Source organism: Elephantulus edwardii, unplaced genomic scaffold (genome assembly GCF_000299155.1).
Source record: "Elephantulus edwardii isolate Elephantulus edwardi_28Jun2011 unplaced genomic scaffold, EleEdw1.0 scaffold00244, whole genome shotgun sequence".
In the NCBI taxonomy this organism is placed as follows: Eukaryota; Metazoa; Chordata; class Mammalia; order Macroscelidea; family Macroscelididae; genus Elephantulus; species Elephantulus edwardii.
This window is the reverse complement of record NW_006399994.1, coordinates 4,286,549-4,296,044: the sequence shown is the minus strand read 5'-3', so window position 1 is coordinate 4,296,044 and position 9,496 is coordinate 4,286,549. Positions and strand designations below refer to the sequence as shown.

Genomic DNA, 9,496 nt, shown 5'->3' with positions numbered 1-9,496 from the left:
CGCGCTGCGTCGCCCTCGCGCTGCGTCGCCCTCGCGCTGCGTCGCCCTCGCGCTGCGTCGCCCTCGCGCTGCGTCGCCCTCGCGCTGCGTCGCCCTCATCTGTCTACTTTTGTATTGGTTAAGTATCTTTGCATGCTGAAGTGTCTCACATGCCAGTGCTCTTAATAGTTTATATTTCCGTTTGCTTGTCCATCTGTTCTTTTGAGTCAAATGCTTGTCTGTCACATACTGTACTAAAGCTGAGCTTCTCAGTTAAGCCTGAGTAGGAAGAAAGATTGCCCATCTATTTCAGAAATCACAGGCCTTTGAAAACCCTATGAACTAAGGCTATAGTCATGTCCTAATACCATCCTGCTTCTACATGAGGAAAAATGTTGAGCAGTCCATATAAATGATGATTTATAGTGTCAAAAACTGATGGAGAATAGGTTCAAGTCCTAATTAACTTGATGGTAATGAGCTTTATTTATTTATTTTTAATATTAATGTTACGTTAAAAAAAAGATGGAAATAAAATTGTCTACCCTGTGTTACTATGGTTACTATGCTTTCATAAAAATAACATGCACAGTGTACAGACTAAAACAAAAGCTTGAAATCAAGTCATTTCCTTTGGATTTGGGGATTTTTCTTCTTTTTTTTTTCTCTCCAACAAATGCATGTACATTTTAAACTCATTTCAAAATTGTTATTTGTTCTTTTAACAACACCCATGTATGACAATGAAAGGCCGGGTATGTTCCTCTCATACTCACAGGGATGCTCTGGTGGCATAAGTGCCGCATTACCCCAAAGGTTGTGTGTGTCCCTGGCAGTTGAAATTCACAGGCTACTCCTTGGGAGAAAGACGGGCCATTTCCTCCCATTGCGATGTACAGCTGCAGACACTGGATGGTGGGTCGCTAAGATTCTGTCCTGAGAGCACTGGCTTTGAGTAAATTCTCATTCTCAAAGGGTTGTATTAAGGCTCAAACAGACATGGTATAAAAGCAGCTTTTAAGCTGAGAAGCTCTTTATGCATGAAAATTGCTATCTTGGAGATACAGTTGAAGAAGTCTACTTAAATTCAAGCCTTGGGATAAATATTCTGGGAAAGCTCATTATATGAAGAAACACTGCTGCTTCTGAAATGGGCACTCCATTCACAACGCCAATTATCTTCTTTCAATTTGCCTTGTAAGTTTGGAATTTTTGTTTCCTTTTGTTTTGCATTTTCTTCAAGTAGAATTCAGTTTAGAATTACAAAGCGTGCTATTCAGAACAAAAGAAAAAAGGGCTTATTAAGGTAGAAGAAGACAAGGGTCTCTTCAGCTGTCTTGTTTAGCACTCTTTCCCTTGTTTAAATAAATTTCAGGATCACTTTTCTTTTCTACCCTTAGGCGTCCCCGTTGATTTCCCCCATATCCTGGCTCTAATCAGTGATATTTTTTGAGGTCAAGGGCTGTGGATTTTCGTTTATGCTCAGCGTCCAGAACCCTGTACTCTCATTCTAATGAATGCTCATTACAAGTGCAGCCTGTAGGTCTCTGCTTTAGCTCTAGGCTTGTCATGTGGGGGAGTCTGAGGGGGGACTGCTCAAAGCCACCCAGAGTTACCTCAGAAAGACCACAGCTCTGAACACCTTGGGGATATTCTACTCTGCAGCATACTGGCCTTTCCAGGAGCCAGAATCTACCCAGCAGCAGGATCTTTTACTTTGCCTTTTAATTTTATTTTCTTTTTTTCTTCTATTCCCTGTTCAGCTTTTCTCACACTGCAGTTTGTGAGGCCCCGAGGATCAAAGATCTCTTTGACCGGGTCCATGAGTTAGTTCTAAGACAAATCTTTGGGTTTTTGTTAGTAGTTGTTCTCTGAAGTTATCAAGGCAAAAAAAGTATTAGGAATAATTCAAAACTGAAAGATAACTTTCCGGGAATAAGATTTTTTTTTTTTTTAAAAAGGCTGAAGTTCTTTTTATTTTATTTTATTATTTTTGTGTGCGTGTACCGTCAAATCAGATCTGACTGGTACAAGAGGAGAGTGCCCCTCCTTCCCCGGCAGAGCATCTGGTGGATTCGAACCGTGCACCTCTGGGATTGTAGTTGCAACTTCTTGCCACTAGGCCACCAGAGCTCCCCTGGAATAAGATTTTTATATTGAGATTGCGTCTAGCTGATAATGAGGCAATGCAACCAGGGGTAACCCGTTGCCATAGTCTGACTCGCGGTGATCTCATGCACGTCACAGCAGAACGGTGCAGCGTAGTAAGCTTTTTCACTGACTGGTTTCTAGCAAGTAGATCTCCAGGCCTTTCTTCAGAGGAGCCTCCGAGTGGACTCCAAGGTCCAACTTTTGGTTAGCAGCCAAACATAAGAACAGATTACACCAAGTAAATTCTCATTTTTCTCTTCTAACACGGCTGGGGTGGTGGCAGCTGTTGGCTGGATTCAGTGGCTTACTGATGTGATGCTGCTGTTTCTGTGACTCTCTTGCCTTGTGCCTCACAGCTATAAGTTGGGGGTTGTCGCTTCAGATGTCATAGTCAGCATTCAAGGCAGGAAGGCGAGGGAAAGTAGTAGCAGCACCTTTACGGGTCTCTTTTATTGTAAAAACAACTATCTCCCAAGAGTCTCCTCACAGGCTTCTCTTTTCATTCCATGAGCACAAACTGACTCATACAGCTACCCCCCACCTCACATGGAAGCTGGGAAATCAACTTCTTGGCAAGGAGTGGGGGGGGGCAGATTGCTGGGACTTGTTTATGCTAAGCCTGATTCATGCCTCAGGGCCGGACAGGTTTTCTGGAGTAAGATTGGGTATGAGTATAAAAAAAGGATAGCAGTTGGGATGACATGGAAGGCTTCTTCCTACATTAGGGTTCTCTGTGTTGCTTTCTTTCACCAAAGTCTTTTGCTCTCTTTTGCTTCTTGCTCTGTAAGTATGGTTTTCTCCTCTGCCTCTGAATTCCTTGCCACCTCCTCCATTCCATTTATCATAGAGGATCATCTGCTATCTCCCCTCCTGCCTTCAGATAAGTGACACTAGCTTTTAGATCTTTAGCTGATTGTAAGATTTAAATATCCTTGAATCTCAAGCAAATTCCATTTCCTGGCTTGGGGTACAATATTCATGCTACCCTGAAAGTAAGACAATGTATGTTTTGGGGGATGGGCTCTGGCACTACACACTCAGGAACATGGTGTACCTGAGTTAACTGGAAAACTACGGGAGAAAGAACTGAGCAAAAGTCTTGTTCTTTTCCTGGAGCAGGAACCGGCTGAGTGTATCCCTCAGCTCTCATGCTAACACTTCTTCTACAGGACACTCCAAGCAGGCAGTGGTGGCTCTGTGGTTAAGGTATTTGGCTGCTAACCAAAAGGTCAGTTCCAACTCATCGGCTCCTCCCTGGGAGAAAAATTTGGTAGAAAAATTAGTCTGCTTCCATAAAGATTTAATCTTCTTATAGGGCAGTTCTGCTCTTTTCTCTGAGTGTGGGTCCCTCTAAATCAGAATCAACTCGATGACTGGGTTTGGTTTTGGTTTTTTATGAAGCGGTGGTTGGTACCATGGTAGAACCAGTTCTTGGAGATAGACATCGTGTTGTGAAAAGCAGAGAGTTAGAGAAAGAAGGAGGACCTTGTAGGAGATGGATTGTCACAAAGACTATGACAGTGGGCTCACATGTGACAGATCATGAGAATAGCTCACAATAAGGAGAGGTTCAGATCTGTCATTCATACGGTTGCGATGAGTCAGTCAACTAAATGGCACCTCATGATAACTCTAGATAATTCTGTATTATTCTTGTTGTTGTTATGTGCCATCAAGTCAACTGCAGCTCATAGTGACCTAACGTACAGCAGCTCTGAGGCCTGTACTGTTCTGATCCAGTCTCACTGACTCCAACACACCTAGCCCCATTGCCCCAGTTACTTACTGTATCAATCCATCTCATCCAAGGTCTTCCTTTCTTGTGCCATTCTCCATCCTTCCAAGCATGATGTCCTTCTACAAGCTTGGTCCATCCTGGCCATGTGCCCAACGTATGTGAGACAAAACTTCAAAATCCTAGCCTCCAAAGAGAAATTTGGTTCACTCTCTCCAAGACAGACAAATTTCTCTTGGTGGTCCATGGTATGTTCAAGACTGTTCTCCAACACAACTCAAAGGCATCAATTCTTCTTCTGACATCCTTAGTTATTGTCCAACTCTCTGATGCATAGCAAATAATTGTGAAAACCATGGCATGGATCAGGTGAACCTTAGTCGCTAGACTGACATTGTTGCTTCTCAGTACTCTGGAAAGGTCCCTGACAATAGGATTTCCCAGTGCAATTCATCTTTTGATTTCCTGACTGCTAGTGCCAAGAATGTTGATTATGGAACCAAGCAAGCTGTAACTGTTAACAACTTCAATCTCATCTCCATCTAACATGGTACTTCCAATTGGCCGAGTGGTGAGAATCGTTGTCTTCTTGATGTTGAACTTCAATCCATATTGAAGACTACAGTCCTTGACCTTCTACAGCAAACTCTACAGGTCCTCCTCAGTTTTATCAAGCAAGGTTGTGTCATCAGCATAACGTAGATTGTTGATGGGTCTTCTTCCAATCCTGATGCCACATTTCACCTCATAAAGCCCAGCCTCCCAGATGATCTGTTCTACATATAGATTAAAAGGTATGGAAACAGGAAACATCCCTGAAGCACTCCCTTCCTGATTTTGAATCATGTAGTTTTTCCTTGCTATGTTCTGAGGATTGCTTTCTGGTCCAAGTATAGGTTTCACCTAAGCACAATCAAGTGTTCTGGGATTCCCATTCTCCTGATGATATCATTTGCTGTGATCCATACAGTTAAATGCCTTTGTGTAGTCAATGAAATACAGACAGACATCTTTCTGGTACTCTTTACTTTTTGCCAAGATCCATCTGACACTGGCAATAATGTCTCTAGAGTCATGGCCTCTTCTAAACCCAGCATGTATTTCTGGTAGTTGTCTGTCAATGTACTCTTTCAATCATTTCTGGATAATCTTCAGCAGGATTTTGCTTGCACATAATATGAATGATATTGTACAATAATCTCCACACTCTGTCAGGTCACCGTTTTTTTGGAATGGGTATAAACATGGATCTCTTCCAATCAGTTGGCCAGGTAGTTGTTCTCTAGATTTCTTGGCACAACCTAGTGAGCATGTCCAGGGCAGCGTCTGTTTGTTGAAATACATCCATTGGTATTCCATCAATTCCTGGGGCTTTAATTTTTGTCACAAATCCTTCAAAGCAGCATTTGTAAGTGTACAACTTCCGTTTATGACGATGATTATGACCGGGACTTGACAGTGGCCAATGCACCTCATATGCAGCTATACCACTCATCTTTCAGTGGAGGCTTGACTTTGCTGCTATGAACAGATTTCAGTGAATCTGGAGTAGCAAGAAAGGCCTGGTGATGAATTTCAAAAGCTACGCAGTGACGATCCTGTGGGTCACAGCCATCTGAGGCACAGCTGATCGTGGAATATTACAGGACCAGGCAACTCTTGTTTGTCTGCATTCAGGGGTGACTCTAAGTGGGAGCCCAACTCAATAGTTACCACTCCATGGTCTCTTCTTCCAGGTCCCTGCACAGACCTGCCTTGTTTCTGCTTTTGTATCTCCCGCTGGCTAGAACCGGGTCTCATATTTCCTCTCGCGATCCCTTTGAGTCTAGAATTGCCAGCGACTCCCCTTCATACATTATCCTGCTGCAGACAAGCTCTCTGTCTCCCACGCCTCAGCCCTACCTCCTGCGCTGCTTGGAGAAGCATGTACTTTTCCAAGCGTTCCTAGTTTAGCATATCCTGAGCCTTGACTATGGTCTGCTGGGCAGACTGAGAACCCAGGCCTCAGGCATTGCATACTCTGTTGTCAGCTTGGCAGGGCATCTTGTGAGCTCTTTGCAGGGTGATTCCATTACACTGCGGCGAAAAATAAAACTGCACTGGGAAATAACTTTGAAATTCAATATTCTTAATGCATGTTGGCATTTACTGATGAAAATACTACAGAAATGCCAGCAAAATGTTATACGTTTATTTTTAAAGCCTTTTTCCTTCATGAAAGCTGTTGTTGTTATGTGCTGTTGAGCTGACTATGACTCCTGGTGACCCTATGAACAGATCTGAACCTTGTCCTATCCAGTGCTATCCTCATCATCTTCAATATGCTTTACAGTTGATATAACTGAGTATAAAACTGAGTATTAAACAAAAAAGTTACTTTAAGGAGCTCTGATGGCCTTGAGGAAACAAGCTGCACTGTAATTGCAAAGGCACATGGACAATCTCCTCCTGTGCTATTTACTGCTTCTGAAAATCCACCAGAGGGTCAACTATGGGTTGATTCTGACTGTATGGTACACAACAACAACAACAAAGTTACGTTAATAAACTAAACCTCAAAACAAACTGTCCAGTCCATCCTGACTTCTGGTAATCGCATGCATTTGGAGTTAATCTGTGCTCCAAAGTTTTCAATGGCTGATCTCTCAGAAGTGGACTGCCAAACCTTTCTTCAGAGATGCCTTTGGGTGCATTCAGATCTCCACTCTTTCATCAGCTCAACAAACAAACAAACCTCTGAAAAGCACTGCTGTTGAGTCAGAACCAAGCTGTAAATTGCACAGGAACAGATCGCTCATCTTTCTCCTGCAGAGCCGCTGCTGAGCCAGGGAGGCATGGCTTTTAGGGTAGCAGTGCAGCTCTCCATCACCTGCACCCTCAGAGTTCACTTTGGTTAGAAGCTGAGGGCTTAACTGATTCACCAAGGGCTTCTCATGAAAGGAGGAGGCTGCTCATTATGCTGAATGGCATATTCGTTGTTGAGAAGCTCCACTCTTACCATAGCGGGTGGTTACTTCACTCTGCATTCATTGTGATGAGTTGTGGATCCCTGGGAAAATGCACTGGAAGAGAGACCATTGGGTGGCCCAGGAGCCATGATCTGCTAGTGGGCACCAACCTTCAGAAGTGGCTGCTCTAGGGCTCGATTTCCTGTGTCACCCCAAAATGCCCTACAATGCTGGGAGGCACACATACTAAAGTCTCAGCTACTTTCTGCTACTCAAAGAGGTTAATAAGGCAGGGACGCTGACCACCCTCATTCACACTGCCCTGATTTACAGCCTCAGAAACTTGATGAAGATCAGCTAAGAGTTGATTCCAATTCTACAGCACCAAACTGTTTGGGTGGGTTTGGTTTGGTTTATTTTTTAAAGTACTGAGAATAAATTGACCTTAATAACAATCAAAATTAATTGTTCAAACCCTTAACTCCCATACCCATGTTGTAGGATGACTGTTCTTAAAAAGAAACACCTGCTACTAAAGATGTAATTGCATGAAAAAAAAAAGCCCTCCATTATGCACACATTTTGGAAAATGACACAGCAAGTATAAGATTAATCATTGGCCCAAAACGGGCATTCCTGTGACAAGGAGCTTTAGCACCCTTAAAAGTAATGAAGTTTGATGTTCTTTTTTCATTGCTTCAAGTCATTTGCATTTAATAATAGTGCAGTGTCTAACAGCATGAATTAGCATAAAGGCTCCACACAAAAGACTGCTCACTAGTTCTAACCGGCTTTACTTCGCCATTCTCAGCAGGCTTTCAGACTCTTTGTGAGCAATAGTCAATGGAAATTGTATTCAGGTTGAAAACAAAACAGAGAAACCGTTAATACTTTATGTGTTAGCAGCTGCATCTTCAGGAGCCCTGGTGGTGCGGTGACCTGGCGGTGGGCTGTCCTATCTAAGTGATGGGCTGCTGACTGGAAACTCTCTGCAGAAAAACAACTTGTTGATTTGTTCCCTTAAAAGATTCCAGACCAGGGAACCCAGTGCAGGCAGTTCCACGCTGCCCTCTAAGGGCCACTGTGAATCAGCATGGTGCTACACAGCACCCATTGACAACAATCATTGTCATGGTTAAGGAAGCTTAGTGGTGCAGTGGTTAAGAATTCAGTTGCTGAGGATTTCGCTTCCTCCGCCTATTTGGTGCTGGGAGGCGGGCGTAGGGTCGTGGGCCCCGCCGGCTCACGTGACCGACGCAGGCTCTGGAGCCGTCGGGCGGCACTGAGGAGGCAGCAGCTGCGGAATCGGCGACCAGAGCTGGCGGAGTAGCTGGCGGACGAGCGACCGGCCGGCTGCCCTTTCCGACAGCTACGGCGGAGGAGAAAAATGGCGGAGGCCTCAGCGGCCGGGGCGGGCTCGGGAGCTGCTGTCGCCGCGCACCGGTTTTTCTGCCACTTTTGCAAGGGCGAGGTTAGCCCCAAACTACCGGAATATATTTGTCCCAGATGTGAATCAGGCTTTATTGAAGAAGTGACAGATGATTCCAGTTTTTTAGGTGGCGGCAGCAGGATAGATAATAGCACATCAACACATTTTGCAGAGTTCTGGGACAATTTGGACCACACGATGTTTTTCCAAGATTTTAGACCATTTCTAAGTAGCAACCCACTGGACCAAGATAATCGAGGTAATGAGAGAGGTCATCAGACCCCTGACTTCTGGATACCTAGTCGTCCTTCACGGCTGCCACTGTCTCGGAGATACAGATCGCGAGGGAGTACTCGACCTGAAAGATCCCCAGCTATTGAAAGAATAATACAACAGATTTTTGCAGGATTCTTTGCAAATCCTGCAATTCCTAGATCTCCACACTCATTGTCCTGGTACGGGATGCTGCACTCCAACCCTGAAGATTATGCATGGGGTCAGACAGAGCTCGATGCAATTGTAACCCAGCTTTTAGGACAACTGGAAAACACAGGGCCTCCTCCAGCTGACAAGGAAAAGATCACATCTCTTCCAACAGTGACAGTAACTCAGGAACAAGTTGATAAGGGTTTAGAGTGTCCAGTGTGCAAAGAAGATTACACAGTGCAAGAGGCAGTGAGGCAGTTACCCTGCAACCACTTCTTCCATAGCAGTTGTATCGTGCCGTGGTTAGAACTGCATGACACATGTCCTGTATGTAGGAAGAGCTTAAATGGTGAGGACTCGACACGGCACACCCAGAGCTCTGAGGCCTCTGCAAGCAACAGATTTAGCAGTGACAGTCAACTTCATGATCGATGGACTTTCTGAACCCAAAATAGCACCTATGCCAAGGCTATGGCGGTCTTAATACTACAGCTGTAAATATATCCATACAAAAAAAAGAAAATAATAGGTGGTTTTAGGAATTGCCTAAGAAACTCCAACCCATAATATTAATGCAATGAGTGTTTTTTCCTCTACAAATTTAAAGTTAGTACCTACGGAGGGAATTGTATCTACAACCAAATGCCTCTTATTCCTAAATTCAGAATCATAATTTTATAAGTGTGAGAATTATGTGACTCTCCTCCCAGACCCCAGTAGAATCCATTCCTTAAAGTCTAGTTAGGATCCTGTTGTCTGTCATGCTGCCTTGTAATGGAGGTTTCAACTCCCTTACCCAGTCTCCAACCTGCCTTTAGTGTGTTTTAC

The 9,496-nt window shown here is 44.0% G+C and overlaps 1 pseudogene; it reads left to right on the top strand.

Annotated features, from left to right (window-relative positions):
* Nucleotides 1-8,200: 8,200 nt before the first annotated feature.
* On the top strand, nucleotides 8,201-9,112 carry LOC102873993 (annotated as a pseudogene).
* Nucleotides 9,113-9,496: the final 384 nt, after the last annotated feature.